The sequence below is a fragment of the Cavia porcellus genome, unplaced genomic scaffold (genome assembly GCF_034190915.1).
Source record: "Cavia porcellus strain 051 isolate PalLab524CR breed Dunkin Hartley unplaced genomic scaffold, mCavPor4.1 scaffold_20, whole genome shotgun sequence".
NCBI lineage: Eukaryota > Metazoa > Chordata > Mammalia > Rodentia > Caviidae > Cavia > Cavia porcellus.
In genome coordinates this window covers 35,348,038-35,372,716 of record NW_026947503.1, presented here as the reverse complement: position 1 = coordinate 35,372,716, position 24,679 = coordinate 35,348,038, and the positions used below count along the sequence as shown (strand labels likewise).

At 38.0% G+C, this 24,679-nt stretch overlaps 1 protein-coding gene across 7 annotated transcripts in view; it reads right to left on the bottom strand.

The window, feature by feature from the left end:
• Smad2 (SMAD family member 2) overlaps positions 1 to 21,693 on the bottom strand; it is a 77,248-nt gene extending 55,555 nt beyond the window's left edge. For 3 of the 7 annotated variants that reach the window (XM_063231717.1, XM_063231722.1, XM_063231721.1), the window contains exon 1: positions 21,555 to 21,693. The gene's annotated coding sequence lies outside the window, so the exon portion shown is untranslated. Of the gene's footprint in view, positions 1 to 21,147; positions 21,235 to 21,510; positions 21,530 to 21,554 lie in introns of those variants that run through there. The other 4 variants (XM_063231719.1, XM_013157174.3, XM_063231718.1 and 1 more) reach the window with 3 other exon arrangements.
• Positions 21,694 to 24,679: the final 2,986 nt, after the last annotated feature.

Below are 24,679 nucleotides of genomic sequence, written 5' to 3'. Positions count from 1 at the left end.
GCAAGACTGTCTAAAAACAAAAATAAAAATGGCTTGCCTGAGGGTAAAGACCCAAGATCCGATGCCCAGTACTGTCCTGCGCCCACCCAAAAGGCACAGTAGCAGAAAATAAAGATTTCATTAGGTACATCTGACAAAACTGAGCAATGATATTGAAAACAGACCAACTTAAAAACTTTAAAATTGGAACAAAGAGAAAAAAAACGAGTATGAGGAAGAATTCAGAACATCCAGGATCAAATGTCAATTGAGTTTAGTAAGTATTCACTCTTCCCAGTTTGAGGTATGGGACCAATATAATTCCTATCAAAATTACAGCAATGTTATTTCTGGTTTGTTTTTTGAAGAAATTGATAAAGACAATGCTAAGATTCAAACAAACAAACAAAAAAGATCTAGAATAACCCAAACTAATGCAGAAAAGAGGTAATCTGAAGACTTAAACTGCCTATTAAGAAGCCTTAGTAATTAAAAGTAGAGTAGGCATCAGAAAAAAACAATTATAGAAATACAAAGTACAGAAATAGAACTATGCATATAGTCAACTCATTTTCCACCAAAACATTGAATTAATCTATTTTTCAACAACTTTTCAATAATGTGAAATAATTCTCAACTACCATTTCATACCATCCTTATAGGAAAGCAGAATCTTAAAACTTCTAAATACATATTTTCATGATTTTGAAGTACACAAAGTATGAAAGAAAGCTATATAAAACAAACCAAAATAAAAAATGCTTACCAAAAGCAGCAATGAAAATATGAGTATGCAAGTCACAGACTGAACAAAAAATTTTACAATAAAGACAAGACTATACAAAAGTAGATAGTATAAAAAACTATCTTTTCGAGGCTGGAGATTTAGCTCAATGGCATAAGCGCCTGCCTTGGAAGCAGGCAGTCTTGAGTTCGATCCCCGGTACCGATAAAAAGACAAAAAAACAAAAAACAAAAAAAACTATCTTTTCAAAGGAAACGATATTCAGTATTTTGTTTAACTGGACAAGACATTGGACAAATATTTCATGAAAAAGAAGAGTTAAAGTTTACAGGTTTTTTTGGTATCAACAATTATTAGAAAAATGTAAATTAAAACCACAATGCAGCAGTATTTCACACTATTTAGAACAGTCAAAAAAAAAAACTTCTCACATCAAAGTTTGGTAAGGACACAAACTGTTATTACTGCTACGCTAACAGATTATTACGAACTTAATGCCTTTAAAATAGTAATATGCCAAAATCACAAAGTCAAAGTATCAGTGGGGCTGGCTGGGTCCTTCTGGAAGGTCTGAGGGAAAAGTTCATTACCATGTGTTTTTTAGTGTCTAATGGCCGTGCTCCCTTCTTCCATTTTCAAGGAAAAGCACTCCAATTTCTGATTCCACTGTTACACTCCTCCTAGGTTATGAAAGACTTCCTCCACCTGCCCCCTTTTTTGAGTCACTCTCAATAGGTAGGTTTAGGCTGGTCTTGACCCACTATGTAGCTTACCCTGGCCTCAAACTCCCTGAAACCCTTGCCTCGCCTCCACAGTGCTAGAATTAGATATGTGCCATCACATCCAATTCTCCCTCCATTCCTTTCTAATAAGGACACTTGTAATTACATTTAGGGCTCATCCAAGTAATCCAGGATAATCTTCCAACTCAAGATTCTTAACATTTACATGTTACATGTCCCTTTTGCCATTAAAATAACATTCTCAGGTTTTGGGGATTAGGATCTGGACATCCTTTGGGGCTATTATTCCCCTATCTCATGGAGCAACTGTAACATTCATGCACTGCTGATATAAATGTGAAAGGATATAATAGCCTCACAAAACTGGCAAGTTCCTAAAGTTAAACATTCATCTCTGTACATAACAATTTAGATAGATAGCCAAGAAAAATGAAAGCATGTCCACAAATGCATATGTACAAGTATGCCCACAGTAGCCATATTCCACAAACTGTAACCATCAAACTGTCAACAAGAAAACATTGTAACAGGATATTTCATGCAAAGGAATAATGCTCAGAAACAAAATGAGTGAGCCAGTTATATACAACATGGATAAATCTCAAAAACTTTATGCTGAACATGATACGCTGATTCCATTCATGATTTCTCAAAACAGGCAAAGCTAATCTAGTAAACGAAGTCAAATTGTCTCAGAAGCAACAGGAAAAGAGTAAAAAATCAGTGATGCAGCATTTACTTACGGTGAGGCCACAGGTATAATCCCCAGCACTAACACTACTCCAGCAACAACAGAAATGACGAATCTGAGGCACAAAGAAGTACCCTGACTTTTTATTAAACAGAGAAATTCCTCTGGATACACTTATAAACTTTTTTTTTTTTAGTATGTAGGTCTCTAAAATGCTAGAAATCCACTTTTAAGGAACAAGATAGTGATCTAATCATATAAGGACAGTCTACCAGCACTGTTTATTAAAATCTATATTGCAGTAATTCATAATGCCACTCCTGTCATGTATATGAATCCCTATTCAGTCTGATTGTGGGCTATTCTGTTACTAATATATTTGTTTAAATTTAATACCAGTATCACAAAATCTTAATTACTACTGTTTTTTAGTTAGTTTTCATATCTGCCAGGGTAAGCTCTCTATATTGCTAATTTTTCAAATTTCTTATGCTTGGTTATTTTACATTCAGCATGACACAATCTACAGAAACCTCATAGAACGTTGATTGGAAATGCAACAAATGTATATTAATCTCTACAGAACCTATTTGAGACATTAATGGACTCAGTAGCCACCGAAAAGTTGATCATTTTCTCCATTACACTCTTATACATCTTAAATTTGTTTTTCCAGGTATTTTGGCTTTTCCTGTGGAAAGACTGGTTTCAGAAAAGCGAGGGGGTGGTTACTATATATCACATGTTCAGCATGTACAAGGGTCTGAATTCTAAATATTGTGTGCTAATCAAACAAAAAAGTATGATACTGAACATCCTTGTCTTTCCAACCAGCTATCAAATATTATTAGTATTTGATCAGATGTAAGATATGATAAATACCGCTAAAGTACCGCTAAGCAACATTTTCCTCTCATTTGCTTCTCAGAGATAACCACTATCATAATTTTCATCATGGTCACTGTAAGTTTTCCTTCATACTACATTCAAATAATATTTTTTATACTTTATAAATATATGTATTTAATACGTGTCAATTTGCCTTCTTCACTCAGTGTAACTACTCATGCTTATAAATAATCTTACATCCGCATTCACTCACTGTAGCTGACATAACATTCCATTGTATGACACTAAGACAGCTCATTGCCTATTCTTCTCTTGGTAACTATGTATTTAGATTTTCCTCTCTTAAAATAGGCTGGCATGAATTTTAGACTATGTGAAAGCTGTTCTAGTGAAGAAAGTTTCAAACTTCTTAACCAAAAGAACCCCTCAATGAGCAATACACATTCCCCAGTATGTAATACTCCGCTGTTTCTCTAAACTGAGGTCACAGCCCCAGTAAGCACTTCCATCATTGTAGAGGATTCTGAAACATACACATTAAGGACGAGAGAAAAAACTTTAGTTTACTTTTTGCCACATTAAATATACTTTGTACCAGTCTATCAAAAAGTGTTAAGAAAGCCACAGCTTTAAGACATTCTCCAAGAAGGAAAAATGCTCCAGTGTACGACATGCACATACACAGTCTTCCTATGTACTGCCAATATGGTTGAAAATTGTCATTTCACGGACTCCTGTTTTACCCAGCATCACCAATACTTGCTATTATTCGGTTTATTTTTGACTAATAGGCTGGGCTTAATATAAATTGCTGATATTTGCAGTTAACTCCTAGATCACTAAGGAGTCTATCTTTCCAGTTACTCGTTTTTCAGAATATTTCTATATTGCTTGTTCACATTCATCACTTTCTTAATCCATACTGCTTATTTACATATTCTGGATACTAATCTTTTGTCACACAGGTTGAATGTATCTTCAGTCAGCAAGTGACTTCTGATGGCCCTTGTATTTCACATTAGTGTTCAAATTTATCATTTTAAATCTGCAATACCTTTTAAACATGTTTCTTCAAAAACTTGATGTGTTTTAATCTGCTACACCAGTCCCACTTTGCTTACAACCTTTAGTTATCTAGTTTACTTAAAATTTATTTTTACATGTGAGAAGTATTCCCCAACACCCCCCACAGATAACCAGGTACACCAGCACAATGTACTGAAACTTTTTCCTCCAATTTATGCTGCTACATGTGTTTCTGGGCTCTCATTTTCTTCCATTAGTCCTTATTGGTCTGAGGTAAATACCACCCATCTTAACCAATAAATGTATATATGATATCCTGGTATCTGACTAAGTAAATTTCCTTTTACTTGCAGATATTTTAACTGGAACAACAATTTAAAGTGGAAGAAAACTGATATCATTATGACAGTATATTCCAATAAACACAAGCATCTCTCAATTTTTGAGTATAACTGACAATTTAACGGTGATTTATTTATACATTGTGAAATTATTACTACAATCAAGCTAATATTTGTCACCTCATATACTGCAACTCTTCCAGAAACATTTTATAAAGCACAAGTCAGAAAATATTCGACAAAAAAACAAATGTGCTCAACATCTCCCAGAGACAAATTTAAATATGTAAACAAGCATCAGTCTAGATGATTTGATGACCTCTATATGTAAACCCTTTTAAATTAAAAAATGGGCAATGACATCATACTGACCTGCCATTTCACTTAATGAAGCATAGTGGATACCTTTTTACCTCAACAAATTGTATCACCAATGATGTGACTGATATGATCAATAATATATTAACTTTCCCATCTTTCCAATGATCCTTGTTTATAATACTATCACTCCGTATTCCTTTTCCCATGTCTTCTACTTTCGTGGCATCTTAGATTCTAGACTACGGAAAATGTGCAATTCTTGTCTTCAAGTTTAGCTTACACTGCTTAACATGCTTCTCTCCAGGTCCACTCATTTTCCTGCAAATGACATAATTTTGTCCTTTATAGCTGAATAATATTCCACTGCCCACTTGCTTTATCCATTCATCTGCTGATGGGCATCTAGGCTAGTTCAGTGTCTCGACTACTGTGAACTGTCACATAAACAAGGGTATGCAGGTATCTACATGATGACTTTAATTCCTTCAATTACATACCAAGGAGCAGGGTCATATGGTAGTTTTACTTTTCACTTTTGAGGAACCTTTATACTAATTTCCATAGCGCCTATACTCACTTAACATGTCAGAAGGGCAGAAGTTTCCTTCTTGTCCCTCATTCTTATCAGCATTGTTTTTATTCTTGGTGATAGCCATTTTGACTAGATGAGATGAACCTTCAATGTAGTTTTATATTTATCTAACAGCTAAAGACAGCCATTTTTTATGTAACTAATTTGCCTTTTGTACTCCTTTTGAGAAGTCTCTGTTCAATTCATTTGCTCACTTATTGACTAAGCTATCCGATTTTTTGGTGTTTCTATATATTCTATATATTGCCAGAAGAATAACTACCAAAGATTTTTCTTCCATTTCATTGTTTCTTTGCTCTGCACAAGCTTCTTAAATTGTTTCTTTGCTCTGCACAAGCTTCTTAAATTGATAAAATTCCATTTGTTGATTCCTGACAGTTTACTGTGCTACAGAACGTCTTTGCCTGCGCCTGTGGTTTCATCTGTTTCTCCTAACACTTTAGTTTCTGGTCTTAGCTCTATTCCGGTTTTTAGTACATGGTAAGAGATAAAAGAGATCTAGTTTCAATCTTCTTTATGTGGACACCTAGTTTTCCAAATACTATTTGTTAAAGAGGCTTTTTTCTCCATGTTTTTAGCTCTTCTGTCAAATCAAATGGTTGGGTGTACGTGGGTTTCTTTCCCTGTGTTGTTTCACTTCACCGGTCTGTTTCTGCACCAATATCATGTTGTTTTTTTACTATGGCTTTACAGCGTATGTTGAAATCAGGTATCACAATGCCTCTAGCATCACTTATTGCTCAAGGCTGCTTTGGTTATTCTAGGTCTTGGTGTGCCCAAATGGACTTTAAGCACTGTTTTTCTAGTTCTGTGAAAAATGTTGTTGATATTTTAATAAGGATCACACTGAATCTGCACATTACTTTTGGCAGTACCCCATTAAAACAATATTCTGTCTATCCATGAACAAGGGAGATCTCATTTTGTAATCTCTTCAGTTTTTTCACTATTCTGTAATTTTCATTGTAAAGGTCGTTCATCTCCTCAGGTGGACTCTTGTCTTTTTGGTGTTTTGTTTCTTTTGTGGTATTGGAGGACTGAACACCCTAGGTTGTTTGGAAATTTATTTCACCACATCTAGCTTTTGCTTTTGTTTTCTCAAGACAGGGTCTCACCATGTAAATCAGACTGGCCTTAAAACTCACAATCCTCAGCATTTGAAGTGCTAGGATTATAGCTGTGCACCATCTCAAACTCATTTTTTTATGTCTTTTTCCTTTTTATCAGTACCGAGGATCAAGCTCACGACTGCCTGCTTGCAAGGCAGGCACTTCTGCCGCTGAGCTAAATCCCCAACCCCTCAAATTCATTTTTTTAATGCTGGCTTTACATCTTGATGCATCTCTCCTTATAATGTGAATTATATGAGTAATAAAATTTTTCCCCATTAGGGTCCTACACATTTGTTTACTCCTATGTATTTTACAATTTGTGTTGCCATTTGAAATGTCATTTATTTTTCATTTAGTTTGTTGCTGACACACAAATATATTTTTAAAATTAATTTTACTGAGGTACAACTTAAGCAGTATAGATGTTAAGTATGCAATTTGATGAACCTTGATGAATTTTACATCCATACAACCCTTATTCAGAGTATTTTCATTATTCCAAAAAGTTCCTTGTGTCCAGCTTCAGTCAATCCTAAAGCTCCATCCATGCAACTTTTAATTTGATTTATAATAGCAAGTATTAATTTTACCTATTCTAAACTTTGTAGGTGGAATTACCCTTTATGCAAGCCATCTTTTAATCGACACCCTTTAATACATTACCTTCTATTCCTAGTTTTCAAAGAATTTTTGTTATGAACAAGTACTGAATCCTACCATATGCTTTCTCTCTCATCAAGATTATCATTTTTTTCCACCTTTAATGCATTAATGTGATGAATTTCATTTACAGGTTTTCTAATATTTAACCACTTTTACATTCGTGACACAACTGCTAATTAGTCATGGTACTTTTAGTTTGAGTCAATGCTAGTAACATTTCATCTACAAGTTTTATTTCCATATTCATTAGTGAAATGTGACTTCTCTGTTCCATTTCTCATACTCTCTCCGTGAAGTACCGAAACTATGAGACCCTCGCAAAATGACATTCTTAACATTTTCTATCATAGTCAGATGATTGATTCTTCACCTTAGCTAGTACGTACCCATCTGGGATTTTCACTTGGTGTTTTGTTTTGGGATTTTTAATTGTATTTTGATGTACCTAGAATTCCGAAGTATGAATTTACGTTCTTAAATCATGTAGTCAAGTTGCTAATTATTAAACCAACTTTGGTCATTTATGTTGCTAGAAATCATCCACTTTATCTACCTCCAAATGTAAACAATAAAATTGTTTTAAAAAATCTCAAGGCCACATGTGATGGCACACTCTTGTAATCCTAGCACCCAGGAGGATCACCGGGAGTTTGAGGCCAGCCTGGACTACAATGTGAAGTCAAGGCCAGTCTGAACTTTATAGTCAAACTGTCTCAAAAAGATAAAAATAAAATAAACAAACAAATAAAAATCTTAACACAGGGTTGGGGATTTAGCTCACCAGTACAGTGCCTGCCTGGCAAGCGTGAGATCCTGAATTTGTTTCCCCAGTACCAAAAAACAAAACAAAACCCCAAAATTAAAATTTAATGTTTCTGCACCCATATCCTCTTTTCCATTCTAATACATCTGTACCTTCTTTTTCTCTTATCAATCTTGGCAAACTGAAGTCTTTTCAATTTAGCACTTTTGGTTTAACTGACCTACCACTAGCTTTTTTTAAATTAATTGCTCTACCGTTGCATTCAAAACTGTTTTCTAACTCAACAGACAACTCACTACTTCTCAGCTATTTACCAGCAAATATTTAGGAATCCAAGTTTCTTACATAAGCAAAGACACTGTACTTGTATCCTAGACTGGAGATCAAACCCAGAGCCTTGTATAAACTAGGCAAGCACTTACTACTGAGCAACATCCCCCAGGCTTATCTGAGTTAAGATATGAATAGTTTCATCATTCTGGTCTAAATAATTTCTGGTTTTTATTGAGTTGCTCCTCATCCCGTAAATTTAGAACTATGTGCTTTACTATACAGCTATGGATTTGGGGGTGACTGTTGGTATTATCCTATTAGGTTACTAACTTAACTGTACTTCAGTCCAAGGATGTGATTTGTAAGGTATATAATTTGTCAGCACTCACTTTGATGTCTAACACATAATCAATTTTTGCAAAATTCCATGAGTACTTAAAAGAACCTATCACCAGTGATTACTGGGTACTTGCTAATAATACTCTTCCAATCCAGTCTACCTTATAATTTGCCCCAGTAGGGAATAGGGATTGAACCCAGAGTTCATGACCTCCAATCCCATTTCCTTGTAATTTCTTTATCTATCTTTTCTTAAAACTACTTAAGTATATTAACATTTCCTACCACTACTACAGATTTGCATACTGATCCTTATAATTCTGTCAATTTTATCTTACAGATTATGCCTAGTTATCTTTTCTCATTACTTTTAAATTATGTTATTACATCTATCTTTTTGTTTTAATGCAATACTGGGGATTTAACCCAGGACTTTGGCAATGAGCTCGTACTTTACAGTTCATTTATGGACTGAACCTCCTTAAAATGAAAACTTACAATGCTCCAAAATTGGAGCCAGGGATTTAGCTCAAGTGACATAAGCCCCTGCCTGGCAAGCGTGCGGTTGAGAGTTCAATCCCTAATACCAAAAAAAAAAAAAAAAAAAGCTCCAAAAATCAAACTTTTTGAGCACCGACATGACACCACAAATGCAAAATTCCACCTGATCTCATGGGTCAGGTCTCAGTAAACATGCAAGTGTATGGAAATATTGTACAGTTACCTTCAGGTATGTGTATGGGATGTATATGAAACATAAGTGAATTTTTACTTAGACTCTAGTCTCATTTCCAACCTATATAATGTATATGCATATATTTTAAACGCCATAAAAAACTCAATACACTCCTGGTCCAAGCATTTCAGGGACAGCCTACCCTACCCATATTAATAAAAAGTATCTAGTCAATTTTTTAAAAATTTCCATTCTCCAGTAAGTTTAATCTAAACAATATATTGGCATCATGGCACATGCCTATAATTCAAGCACTCAAGAGGCTGAGAAAGGGTTGCTGTAAATTCAAAGCCAGCCTGACCTACATACTGAGATCCTGTCTCCCAAAAAAAAAAGCTATAGAGATTTAAACTTACTTTCTACCATTTTGTTTTCTAATCTCTATGCATTTTCTTTGCTTTTTTTTTTCTATCCTTCCTATCTCACAATGATCAAATTTTGACTTTCATCCCTTTATTCTTGTTCGTTTGGAGTTATACATTTTATTTAAATTCTTCAAAGAATTACTCTTAAAATTGGTTTAATAGCCAACAATCTCGTTAGTGGGCTTCAGATGATGATAGTATCCCCTATAAAAAACATGAGACACACAAGGATGGTGTGCAAACCCTGTAATACCAGATATGGAAAGCAGAGGCTGAGGCAGGAGAATTCAAAGTTCATGCCCAGCCTCGACAAGTCAGAAAGATCCTGTTTTAAAATTTAAAAATAAAGGACTGAGATGTAGCTCAGGGGACAAAGGCTTCAGGTCCAAGCCCAAATAAAAAAGTAAGTTTTAAAACACAACAGTAAAATAAAGATAACTTAATAGATAAAAACAATAAAGGAGCAGGCATGGTGGCACATGCCTATCGTCCCAGCCACTCAGCAGGCTGAGAAAGTACAGTCACTTGAGTCCTTATGTTTCAAGACCAGCCTAGGACACAGCAAGATTACATCTCAAACAAAGTAAGAGTACATGATAAAGGAATTTAAAAAGACAAGACTACCTTAAGATCCTAAGAAAAAAGCAGAAGCAAACTGATAGCTAGCATTAGAGGAACAGTAATTGTGAACAAATCAGAAAACTCAAGGCTCACCATAGCAAAAGCTAAAACCTGGTTAACAAACTCCTAGAAAGATTTTTCACTAACACCAGTTATTAAAGCAGGAATAGATTCAAAGGGAGGAGGCAGGGTCAGAGGAGAGCTGCAGGAGAAGGAATTAGGTTAGAGGGAGGGACATGTTTTGCTTGCTCTCCTGCTCTTCTGTGAGAAACTGCCCCTCAGCATTAATGTTTATTCCCTGCAGAGGATAAAACAGTATTCCTGAACTGGAAGATGGTCTCAGTATAAGAATGGGAACAGTAAATAAATATAAGCACACTGACTCCTAATGCAGATTCCCTAACCCATTCTTCCACTGGAGTCTGGCACCCAAATACTAGCAGCCAGATCTTCTACTGGTTAGTTGTAACTGGCTAATCCAGAAGACAAATAGACACTAATACTGATAAACAAAGAGCTCAATCAGATCCCTGCACAGTGAAACTAAAAAAGATAAGCCTTCCCACAGTGGAGCTTTCTAAACCCTACCTACCTCAGTCAAGATTTTACAAGGGGAAAAATGGCCCACAAAAACAAATATACAGCTTCAAAAAGACAAAGCTGAGGCGAAAACATCATCGAAACAGCTACAGCAGTAAGAGACAATGTAACAACAAAGAAGCAAGAGCAGCAGGCTCTAGAAAGGAATGGTAAAGAGTAACAAATAGGAAAAAAGAAAAACAAAGCAATAAAAGCAGGGCTGGGGATACAGCTCTGCAGCAGCACCTGCCTAGCAAATGCAAAATTATGAGTCCAATTTCCAGTACCCAAAAAAATTTTTAAAGCTTCAAGCCACTTTAAAAAGCAATAATGGGGGGGGGGGGGTAACATACAGGAAATCCCCAGAAATCAGTAAAGACTGAAAACAGAGAAAGATGAAGAAAAACTGAAGGTCCAGTTCTGGAGGGCCAATATGCAAAAAGAAGTTCCAAAAAGACAATAATGGCAAGTAGGAAAGACAAAAAAAGAAATCAAGAGAAATTTCCTGAAATATACGAAAAGAGTCTTCAAACCATAGGGCACAAGATCCAAGGCAATGGATGAACTCCCACCTACATTAAGGCTGGAGACAATGAAACCTTACAAATGCTGAAGACAAAGGAAGAGCCTAAGGTATTCAGGGAAGAAATGAAACAGATCATACAGAAAAGATGCAGAATGCCTTTGGTGGGGCTGGGAGTTGATCCCCAGTACTAAAAATACAACAACAAACAGAATGGCTTTGGTTTTCACAAGGGTATCACTGTAAACAGTCAATATAGCAATGTCTCCATAATCCTAAAACATTACTTCCAACTTTATTACCCAGCTAGCATCAAATAAATGGCATTTTCAAACATGCGACATCTTCCAAATATTTAGTCCCACACTCTCCCTAGAGGAAGGTACTGAAACATAATATTTCATCAAAGGAAAGATTTAAAAAAGGATATCTAACAAAGAAAAAAATGAAGGAAATCTATACCATGATAGTGAAAAGGAATCTCAGCATGACTGTTCTGTACTAAAGGGAGAGGCAGCCAGCACCAACTGGAGACGGATCAAAAATGCAGAACCATGAATAATGCCAGGTTTCTCTCCAAAGTGAGCAAACACTGCAAAAATCAATGGAAGCATCATGTTCACTGATCAGACCCACAGTGATAATGATAAACACATGGGAAAAAATGATAACTAGGTGAAGAGTACTAGGTACAGCCTGGTACTTCTGCTTACCAACATCTTAGAAAGACATATCTGATCCCACAGATTACAATGCAAATAAAAAAACATGCTTTGCCTGAGTAAAAGGAAAATTGGATTGTCTTATTTATATGTACATGGAATTTCTTTAGATCAACAGAATGAATGCTAATCACATATGTAAGTTTTCTACTAATCACATTTAAAAAGTAAAAATGGATCTGCCTTACTTAGTCCAAGCTGCTCCAACAAATTATCATAGACTAGGTATCTTATAAATAACAGAAATTTCTCATAATCCTGAAAGGACAAAGGTCCAAGACAAGGAAAATAAGCAGGTTCTGGTGAGGTCTCTCATCCAGCTAAATTTTCTATCCTATCTTTACCGGCAGAAGGGGAGAGCAAGAGAGCCCCCATGGGGTCTCTTTTAAAGGGTTCTAATCTCATTTATAAGGCCTACACATTTAAGCTCTAATTACCTCCCCAAAGCCACATTTCCTAATACACCATAGTATAGAGTTATGATTTTAACATATGAATTTTTGAGGGGATACATTCAGTTGCTAATAAAAAGATAATAATTTAATTAATGGAACCAAATATATCATTTCACTATGCAATCTGTAATATTAATAAGGTTTATATATTCTATTTTTGTACTGCTAGAAATCTAGTGTACACTTGCCAGCCCTATCAGTTTAGACTAGTTACGTTTCAAGTGTTCACTGGCCACATGTGGCTAGTGACTATCACACTGGACAGAGCACCTCTAGAACACACAAGAAGCTAGTAACAATGATTACATTTCTGGAAAGCACAAGTGCAGGCAGAAACTTGAGAGAACTCAATTTTCATTATTTCTATTTTATTCCTTTTACATTTTGTACTACAAGCATGTAGTATTACCTGCTTAAAAAACGTGTTTCATCTAAATTTCTCAAAGTCATACAAGCACAAGTTGAAACAGACACAGGTGAGGCCCATTCCTCTTACAGCAAAATTCTAAAAATTTAGAATAAAGTACATTCTCTAAAATAAACTATAAATGCAACTACCTACACAGCTGGAAAATGATATATAGTTATTTGTTACAACACTTTTTATTACCACCCACTTGGAAAACCTAAACGTTCACCAACAGAGTCCTGGAGAAATATATAAAGACAAAATACACTGACATACTTTTAAGTAAAACATATGACCACTTACACTAAAAAGATAATACAGAGTTGCTTACATATGAACAATACATAAAATCCTAGTAACACTATTTGCAAATGGGTGGCAAAGTTCAGGCCGACACTTTTCACTGCATATTCTTAAAACTTCAAATTACAACAAATGACCTAGACAAAAACTCACCATTCCACAGCCCACTGTAGATTTGTATTTTTTTATTGTCTCAATAGTAATATTTAATTAAACCCACCCAAAAACTAGCATTTCCACTGTAGAAATGTTTGAGGCTTTTCTTCCCAGAAGCAGATGTTTCAATGATACCAGTTTTCTTTTTAAATACAGTTCCCAGAGTTCCATCTTCTTTCCTTGAAAGGCACTATCACCTCATCCCCTGCTACTGGATCCTATCTCCAGTAAACTCCCAAGGCCAGCTTTTCATTACCATGGTTTAATTTTTTCCTAGCATGTATGTGCAACTCTCTCTCTCAACTATGCACATAACCAAAAAGTTGTCATGTAGTCTAACATGTCTATGTGGTTGCTGTAAGAGGAATGGGCCTCACCTGTGTCTGTTTCAACTTGTGCTTGTATGACTTTTAGAAATTTAGATGAAAGCGGGGAATAGTGGCACACACCTGCTATCTAAGCACTGGGAAAGCTAAGCCAGAAAGATTGCCCAAGTTTGAGGCCAGCCTGAACTACAAAGCAAGACCATGACTCAAAAATAAATAAATAAATATAGATGAGGAAAAATAGTCCACAATGGCAAACACTAATGAAAGCACGATTGCTGAGAAGAGACTTAAGCTTACCAATGTTATGTGAACGGGGAATACGAGAAAGACTGGTAAAAACTGAAAGCTGAAGTTGAAAACAGAGGAAGCAATTAAACACAAATTGCACTTTTAAAAGGTATAGAGAAATTTCTCAAATATCTTCAAATTGCAGGCACAAAGTACTCCTCAAACACCTATATGAATTTTTATTTCAAAAGGAAAAGCAGATATTACAACATAAAATACTTGAAATATGATGGTAACGCCTCGCAGAACCCCAACTCCCACCGGAAATAGCAAAAAATCAGTCTTGTACAGTTTCTCTACTAAGTAGAGAAACATGTACCACTAATAATCTAAAGTTCCCTACTATTAACCAAACCAAACCAAAAAAAAAAAAAAAAAAAAAAATCACAGTAACCAGAATGATGGGAAGCATGAAAGTATTGAAACACATAAAATCAAACTATTTTAAAAAGGACTTCTCAATTCTATGTTGTTTCAAAGGCTGTAAGATAGAAAGACACTGCCAAATGGAAACTTAAATTGATCCTGTGGAGGAAGACAGGTAATGTTCAAAGAGACTACCTGTTCTATTTTCCAGTTATACTCCTTTCACCTTTAATGAGTTGGGTGGAATCCCCACGTCTATCATAACTCATAAACATGTAACTTACATACTCGTTTATCATTACCAGATTATAAAACCCATCACAAGACAACCCATGCCCACACTCAAAACAGCAAGACTATTAAATACTCCAACGGCCTTCTGAATTTGCTTGCCCTGTCTTTAAAGTAGCTCTTAGCACCCATATCAAATTATGAGGGAAGGGTCCGCAATTAACCAAGTCTACAGTCAAACTGTCCATCAGAACTTTCTCTACAATCATGGAAATGTTCTGGGGTGACAGATGACAGTAATTCCAACACCCGGAAGGCTGAGGCAGGAAGTCTGCTGCAAGTTCCATGCCAGGCTGGTCTACACTGTTAGTTCAAGGTCAAAATGAACTTGTTGCAAGAACCTGTCTCAAATTAAAAAAAAAAAAAAAAAAGATGTTCTTTATCTGTGCTGTCCAATACAGCAGCCATTAGCCACACAGGGCCATCTAAATTCAGATTAAAATTAACCTGAAACTAAATAAAATTTGACATTCCATTCTTTAATCACAATAGCTGTATTTCAAATACTAAACTACTATACATGGTTGGCAACTCTCTGTTAGGTACAGTATACACTCCTGAGAGACCTATTTGCTGCTCCCTAAGCAGTATACTTTGAAGGCCTCCTAGGAGGCAGAACGAGAGGAAAACTGATCAAGCAGAGCTTGCTCAGCTGTCCATTCACCCTTCCACCCCCCTCAAAAAAAAAGCAAGCTTCATTTTTTTTATATACTTTTTTTTACATTTTGCAAATTTTGCATGACATTCTCTTAAGGTTTTCTGGTCGCTACTTTATGCACAGATGGGTGTATTCAAAGTGTGTAAAATACTGTTTTAGAGCAGAACTGGTCAATACGCAAGCCTCTGGCCAAAACTGGCCCCTTTCGTCAACATTTTTTAGAAAAAAACTTAACTGACCAGCTAACATGAACTGCAACTTAAACTACCCATGTCAAAAATATTTAATAAGGTGGCCTAAATATAGAAAATACTCACTGCCAGATAAAGAAAAGCATTTCCCTGAAGTTCTTATAGTTCAGTTCAAGTCAAGGGAGAAGGACTGGACTCAGCTCCCACTGCAATATCTATAAGGGACTGATAGTGTATACTACGCACATTTAGATTCATCACCCTATACCTTGAAATAAAAGATGTGCTTTAAATGAAATATTTTCTTACTATTTACAGGACAATATTTTCTCTTTATAGAAATTCTGGAAATAGCTGGAGCAGCATATGAAAATGCAGCTCATTTTAAAAGTGTTTATTAGTGCATGTTTATAGTACTTGTTTACATTCCTTGTGTGCAGCTGGTACATGTATAATGTCTTATTTCCTTTTTTCATCCCCTTTCCCTCCATCTTAATCCCTTTCCCATCTGAGATCTATCTCCCTACTTCCTATTATCTTTTATTTTGATCTTTATTTATAATTTGGGTTTCTCATACACGAGAAACTGTGACATTTAGGCTCATGTACCTGTTTTATTTCACTTAACATCGTCTCAAAGTGCATCCATTTTTCTACTGATATCTCAAGTTTATCTTTCTTTATGGCCATTTACTTTTAAATAAGTAAAAAGATCAGAGACTATGTTAACTTCCTGAAATCAGGAGTTTTGACTGAAGAGACTCAAGATAATGAACAGATGGACTTCCAGGAACTCAAGATTATTCTTGCTTACTAATCAAATACATTCAACCTGAAACTGTCCCTTCCCCTGCAAAAATGGAGGTTGAGTGTTGTCGGTTGAAATACAGGTTTTCAGATGCAAACCAGAAAGTCTACACTCACTTTCCACTATGCTACAGGTGTGAGGTCAATGTATTCACAGATTTTTAATTAGGAACAATTTCATAGTAACTCACAAATTTTAATGAGAATGAATCACAGATTTCTTTTTTGGGATGTTTTGAGACAGGTTTTCAGGATGTAATTCTGACTGGCCTTGAACTCACAGTGATCTCTCATTCCTCAGCCTCCTCAGGTGGGATTACAAGCCATCACACCTGGCAAAGATTTGTTTTCTTAAACAGTACAAACATAAAACATACCTAAATTACTAATCACGTATCCTAACAGTGCGGTTCAGTTACAACTAAACAGAACTCACTGAAGTACTCACTTTATGAAGTACAAGGAAAGTATGTAAACTACAGAATTATCCTAATATTTCTAAGCTATCTGACCAAACCACAGGCAAAGTCTAAATCCACCTAGCTTGACAAAATTGTTATCTTCTCTATATGCTGAATTAAAGCTTAGCTCTATGTTTAAGATGTAAATGTAGAGTCAGCATTGAAATTTCCAACTAAATACGTCAACTTTGTACAATAAGCAAAATCTGTGATTTTTTTAAATGAAAAATGGGTAGATCATTTCTGTACTACTGCTAAAATTGTTTCAAAAAGCCAAAGCTATCTATTATAAGGCCCTTAACAATTATTTAATGGAGCAGACAATTTAGAAAGTAACTTTGAAATTAGGATCCAAAAAAACATCATTTAAGCATCAAAGCATCACACAGAACAGGCAAGAAACCCTCAACATAGAGGTAAGTCAACTTCCCACACTTGCCATGTCCTAGAAATCTCTAGCATACTCTACCTTAAAGGCTGCATATGGTTTCACAGGACACTTCTGCAGACTGACAAGAATGACTTACATGCAGGATGCTGTTCCACTCCAGCGACCCTTCTTTAATACTCCTAAGCATAAATGCTTTTCAATCTGGAGTCATGGCTCTCAGAATAGCAAAAGAAATGTGAAACATCTCATAGTAGGTCATGAGATCTTTCGTGAAATAAATGTTTTGCTTTAGCACAATGCTCTATCCCTTTAATAACATTTTTGTTAGTCATTCTTGAATAACACTCTAAAGAATATTATGTAGATTACCGCAACTCTTTTGAAAAGATATTCCCAAATATGATTTAAGCTAATTGATGAACACTCATTACTAGGTTTTCCCATTTGGCCCTCCACTAAATGGTCCCAGATATGCTAGTTAAGATTTGAATATTTATTTTTGTGACTTGTGGTTATCTCCTCTATCCTCATCAACTTGTTTTGTTTTTCTTACAGTACTTAGTAGCTAACAATTTCCCATCCTATCTACCCCCCACCACACCGCTGCTAAACCTCTCACACTACTCATAATCTACTTGTTTCTAATCTTCCGTGGGATTAGAAACCAGATAATGTTGCTTGTTAGGAACATTTAAGTAAATGAAAACAGGTTCTGACTAAGGATCTGAAAAGCTCCCCTATGCTTCAAAGTGGTGACAAACCTATGTGAAGCATTTTTTTTAAAGACAAATGATGCCTATGTGTGAGTTTTTTCTAAATTAAAACACCAGTCAGTACTCAGGTTTAGTTCCAGTGTTGGCACTTTGGGCCTTTGTTGCTTGCTCTCTTCTCAATCACATTTTATAACAGGTTAAGTAGTGAGGGGCTGTAGGCAAATCATTTGGATTAGCAATAATCCAAACAGCTAAAACCCACAACCAAAAAAGGGGCAAGAATGGAGATTTTTGGGGGAAGAATTCTTACATTTCAAGCACTGCTCTAGGTGCTTTAACCAAACTCATTTCATCTTTACAACATTAAGAGGTAGGAGTTACCACCTCCAATTCCAGTTAGAAAACCAGACTAAGGAAGTTACCCAGTATCCTCAGAGAAACCATGTATCAAGCCATCCTACTACATGAGATGGCTGCCCAATCTGTATTCTTGGTTTAACGAATTTTTTTCACATTATTCTGGACCCTTTGCCTAGAACATGGCTGATTCAAGTTAGCCTTCTTTCCTTAAGCACTTTGTGTAACTAAAGGGAAATGCTTAATCAAATTGAGGCCAAATTAAATTAGCTTTCAAGTGTACATCTGTTAAGCAACAAACATGTTTCTGCAAGACTGGCCATATCTTCAGCTGTATAGACTGCAAAATGGTTTGAGCACCCCTCCACACACAGTGTTCTCCTTGGCATTCTGAGTTAACACTTCAACATCTTTCCTGGCAATGTCCTCAATATTTGATACAGAAAAAAATGCAAGTATATTTTAAAAACTGTCTCCATAATGTATTTTTACACTAACTCCATCGATTTGTACACTAACGTAATAAATTTTCTTTTCTGAACATTGAGGCCTGAGACAGAAAACATGAAGTTTCCACTTTCCTGATCCCTTTAAGGAACAGGAGTGCTTGTTTATTAAAATCTTTATTGCCTAATCCAAGGCTTGACACAAGAGAATTTTTTTTGTGGAATAAATGCTACCTGTCCAATAAGTACCAATTATTTGTTGAGTGCATAACCTCACCTGAACTGGTCTGAATTTTTTACATTTCACATTTTTTGACATACCTTTGCAGTACTTGGTGGAAAACATCTTTCCTCTTATGGAAACTAATGGCCTAAAATTGGCTCTTTTTCTTCCCTCAAAAGACCAAAAAAAAAAAAAAGTCTAAAAAGACACGCCCCCTCCACCCTCTAAAAATGCTTTTTGTCCTAAGAATATGAATAAACCTCCATCTGCCTGACTGCACTAGATACAGCTTTTATATCCATTACAAATACCTGTACTAAAAAGCTGCTAGAAAACAAGGCCTCTAGAGACCTAAAGCACAAACTCAAAAAATAAGACAAACTTTTTGACCAAAAAGTCAAACCGACAATAACAGTTTTTGCATGTATAAAAATTCCAAGTCTTTGACCAGCAGTTTAAACTGCTTAATTGAATGGGTTTTCTTCCACTTACATAATTCTCCCAGTGTAAACTAATATGGAAACATTATTCTAACATTCACAGTAAGAAAATGAAAGATTTCTTGCTCCCTTTAAGAAACCTTTGTTCTTACTAAGGAGAACTGCTGAAATACATAAAACAATCCCTAATATTCCTATATAAAGAGTTAAATACATAATCTTGCCTGACAAGCCACAACAACAGGAAATTACCCTGTGGAGTTTCTTACATGACTATTATTTCATGAACCTTACAGACTGTGTAGAAATTTAGCTTGAGGTAGGCTACAATATTAAAAAAAACACCAAACTGTTGAACACCTACAATGTAAAGAAATCACTTTAGGTGTAGCTGCACTATATAATACCCAAACTACGAGCAATTTATATTCCAATTACATTAATTAAACCAGGCCAATAAGCTTCCTTAAATTCAAGATGTTAACATCAAGATAGTTTAAATGAGCACTCAGAAATGCCCATAAACGAGAACTATTTATATTTACTACACCATAGTTTAATTTACCAGCTAGGTAAATTACACCATAGCTAAATTTACAGGGAAAACTTAACTTCAAAAATGTCTTACTTTCTCAATTTAATACAAACATCTGTACCTTACCTTTCTGGGAAGTATCCGGAATGGCTATTTTTTAAAACAAATGAAAAGTCCCTCAACGACACATTTGTGAAATTCCTTTTAAATTTCTCCCATCTCTACATTACATATGCTTTACTAACTCCTGCACAAAAATCGTTCCAGTTTCATTTAACTGATTTCTTAACACCTCTGCAGGAGGGAAACTTAAAGAGGGATCAAAAGTAAAGTAACGTGTATTTTGAGCATAATAGGAAGTTTACATGTTAGTTTCACGTATTCTTCCTATCAGTGAAACAGGTTTAGTTCATATTAAAATCATAAGAGAAAATAATTCTGGAAATTCGCGTTTCTGGTAATCAATTTTGCAAAGTAAGTTTCCCTTAATATTTTACAAATAATTTTTTTACATGTGTAGTTTTTAAAAGTTTTTTAAAAATCACAACGCTGTAACAAACTGTAACAAGACTGCTCTAAAACATTACTTCCAAATTCTTTTCACCTGAATTTTTAAACTACAAAGGTCTGACAAACAGGTTGTATTTAGCTACTAGGTAAAAAGGAAGAAATAAAATCAACCTGGTTGTTTTTCTTTTGTTTAGGGTAACAAGGAAAACACAAAAGCACGTAAGGGCAAGTGAAAGACAAAAGTACGTTAAGTCAAGGACAGTATTCCTCACCAGAAAACAATAATTCAACCAGAAATTTTGAAAGCAAGTCCGAAAACGTGAAATCAATTAGCGTCTTTTCTGAAGCCGTGTGATAGATGAAAACTAATAGACTGCACCCACAAAGCAACTTTGTAAGACTGTTGAAGATGATCAGTGCGGAGAATTAGCCGCAAACATTTCTGAGTACACACAGCAATTCGGAGTTCGCTACTATTATGGTTAACAAAGGTTACAGAATCAAAAAAAAAAAAAGTGGAAGCAAAGTATCATAAGCTCCTAACTTGGCTTCCTAACAACCCCTGCAACAGATCTGGTCCTTCGGCTTTAAAATCAGAAACACAAACTAACCGATGTGCAAGCCGTGCAAGGAAAGGGACACGGGCGGGCTGCCACCAAGCCTGGGCGGGGACTCCTAGCTTGCAGCCCTTTCCTCCCGGGCCGACCCCGGCCCGCGCGCCCACAGTGCCGGCCTCGCCACACCCCAGCCCCCACCCGCCGTGGCCATGTGACACGCCGGCCGTGGCTGCACACAAACACACCCCTGCCCGAGGCCCGCAGCGCCTAGGCTTTACCTGCACCCAGGCGCCAGGTCCCGCCCCGTCAGATCCGGGGGGCCCGGGACCTTTTGTTCCTTCCTCTTCCGATGGGATTGGAGGAGGCTGCGAAGGGAAAAGGGTACTGGGCGATTGGAGGCGGAACTGAAAAACACTCCCGGCCGCCGTGCCCCCACCCCGCCCCCAAGGGCCGAGCCCCGCCGGCAGCCCCGGAGCGCGCGCAGCTGAGAGGGGCGAGAGAGAAGCGAAGAGGCGGAGGGTGTCCGGCCGCCGCCCGCGGAGGAGGGGGTGGGGACACCGCCCCTCCTCCCCTAGGCGCGCGCGCCCGCCGCCCTTCTCTGCCCCGCGCGGCCCCGGCCGCGCCCTCACCCGGCGGCCCACCTCCGCTTCCGCCCAGTCTCCGCCGCTGGCCACAGCAAACCCACCTCCGAGCGGCTCGCTCGGCGCTCGCGGGCTGCAGGCTAGCGAGCTGCTCCTCTGCCGCCGCGGCCGCGCGGTAGACCCGCCTCCCACCCCGGGCCGCGAGCCCCGCCGATTCGCCGGCGCAGCCCCGGGGCTGGCACCCTGCCGCCCGCTGATTGGCGCCCCCAGACGCCCGTTAGGGCGCGAAGCACGCCGGCCGAGCGCAGCGCGGGGCGCGCACGGAAGACGAAGGGAGCGGAGGAGGGAAGGAAGGAGGGCGAGCGCCGCGGGAAGGGCCCAGGGCTGAGCAGGGCACGCGGACTCGTGGGCCACCGCCTCCCCACCTCCCCTTGCCTTCGGCCCGCCCCGCCTCCCGGCCGGACCGACGGCACGCGCAGCCAATCAGAATGCGAGGAGCTCGGGGTGTGAGGCGCGCGTCGGGGGCCTCGAATCGGAAGGGAGACGTCGCTCGCTGATTGGTCCCGCCTCCCCCGTCCAGCGTGAGGCGAGGCGAGGCGAAGCGAGGCGCGGCCGGGTGGGGTGTGACGCCCGTGGTTTCGCCTGAGTTGGTCCTGGCGCGCTCCCACGGGGTTCGGGGAAAGGCAGGGAAGGCCAGCAGCCTGCCGCGCTTGGAAAGAGGACGCGGACGACCACCCCAGGGGCCTCCTGGCCCCTTGTTAGCGCCACTGGGTGGAGCCCATTGGGGTCGCCACCTCGTCCATTCCTTTGGGAAGCCAGGAGTGGACACATGCTCAGTTCCCTAGAGGCTCGGTATTGCCGGGAGCACAGGACGCGCCTGGAGCTGAAAGGGCTCCAAAGCTCTGAGGGCCTGTCCTCCCTGGGTGGGCGTGTCCGTATGCAAATGAGAGGGCGGGTCAGGGATGTAAATAAGCCTGGATTGCGATGCAGTGATGGTTAGGGGAGGGAAATGTCAAGTATTTTTAAGTTAACCTGCATGTTGGGCCCTACTCTGAAAGGTGACTGTGAAGGCTAGGAGTACCTAGCAGTATGGACCTTAATTACTGGTTTTGTCACTTTCAGACTATGTTCCTAGGCCCCAACTTGGCACAGTTTGCCCTATTGGAAGCTGGGAGGACCAAAAAGGATGGGTGTAGTTTTGTTGCTTTTGATTTAAGGATCCCCAAGGCCCTGCAATTAAAGGTTGAACCAAATGACATCAAGTAGTAAGCGCCTACCATGTTGGGCAGGGCATATCATAGAACTAAAGTTGAAGAGTTTCATACAGGTAGTTGGTGGCAGAGACAAGACTAGAACAAATTTCTCGGCAATTTGTCCAGCACTCATTCCTTTGTACTTCTTCATGGATTTACTTGGAGATTCGAGTTATGCTGCAAAGCATTGCCAGCAATACAAATCAGTAATTAGGAAGTACCAAAGGAGTATTTCAAGCAGTAAGTTTTTAAGTATACTGTGCAGAAGTGAAGACAGCCCAGTGAAGAGGGCCTTCCTATGGACCTTGGCCGATGCAGTGTTTGCCCTCTCCTGAGTCTTACAGGTTTTCTGAATGACCTTTTAAAAATGTTATTTTCGCCATCTCTCTTCAAACATGGAACTAGTCTCTTGGGAAGGTTGTGATGAAGAGTGTGAATGCTTGACCTAGATGAACTGTAGTTTTGCATAAAGCTCTGATCGAAACTGATCTTTTGGCAAAGTGGAGTTCACTTGCAATGGTGCCTACTTAAATATAGTTTGTGGCGATGAACTAGATAAATATGAAAGGGAATAGAGCAGGGCTTTAAAATTAAAGCGAACAGTATTAACTTTCTGTTACAAATATTTACGCTAAGATAAACCTACTCAGCAGAAATGCATCCTTCAAAAGTTTGCTTCCAGAGTAGTTTCTTTTACTGTCAGTTTAGAAACAGATTTTCTATTCCCCCACTCACACCTTTGTTTGTTTGTTTTTTGAGACATCACGATTAAGTTGAGACATCACCATTAAGTCGGGTCCAGGGTGGACCCGACTTAGGTCACAGTCTCCAAGAATGCTGGTATTACAGGCATGTGCCTCCACAACTGACTCAAATAAATCCTTTTGTACAAGTAATTTGTGAAGCAGGCTCAGGAAGCTAGCTGATGGAACTTCTGTTTCCATTTTCCAGAGCCACCAGGGAAAGATGGTCTAGATTGGAGCAAAGGCTATTCAACTTAGAAGTAAGAGGCTAGTCCTGGCATTGGTCCTCCTTCCTGCTGACACAAGTCAAATCTTCAATATAAAATGGCCTATTAAAAGCTACCTTGAGTCACACAAATATTTTCTCCTACGTGAACAACGTGTGGATTTGAATGACTACCTGGGTAGTGAGAGTGGGAACAAAAGCAAGCCTGGATGAGATTCCAGAAGAATCTGCCTCTGGTGTGGAAATAAGTTACTTTGGAACTGTAACTCTTTGTTTAAGGAACCTTCTAAGATCTAGAGGATTCAAAAAAAGAAAGAGGAGCTACTTGGCTACTAATGCAGTCTCCATGAGGAGTGGAAATAAGAGCGTGCTTACTGTCCCTTCAGTTTGAAACGCATCTAAACCAAAGTGGGTCAAGATAGAAACTGAAGGCACATAGAGCAGGGATTGTCATGGCAACGATCAGCTTGGAAATCTACTAGAGTATCTGAAGATCTATCAGTGACTCCCTATTGTATAAACTATATCGAGTCTTATACACAGCATGTTTACCCCTTTGTTACTCATGCCACTGCAAAATCAAAAATAAATTCTGAATCTATTTATAGAAATTTAAATGTAGTGAAAAGATACATAAGAAAAATGATAAGTTGGTACTGGAAAGAGCCTGAGGGTCATGAGTAGATAAGTTAAATTTCATCATTAGTACTTCTGCAGTTTGAATTTTAGAAAAATATACTCATGTCCTGATTTTTTTTGAAGATACACAATTTATGTTTCATCTCCTGTCTGCTATATATGTAAAGCCCTTCCTGGCTACACTAGCCCAAGCTATATCACTCACCTATAAACTTTTTCTCTTATACTCAGAATGATATACATACAAAGACTTTGCTTTTGCTTGGGTTTTTTTCAATCCATTAGTTTAGTCTTGAGCAGTTTAATTTCTCATGTGAGTATAAATTTGTGTCCACATCTAAATTATAGATTCCTGCAGGCCAAGAGCA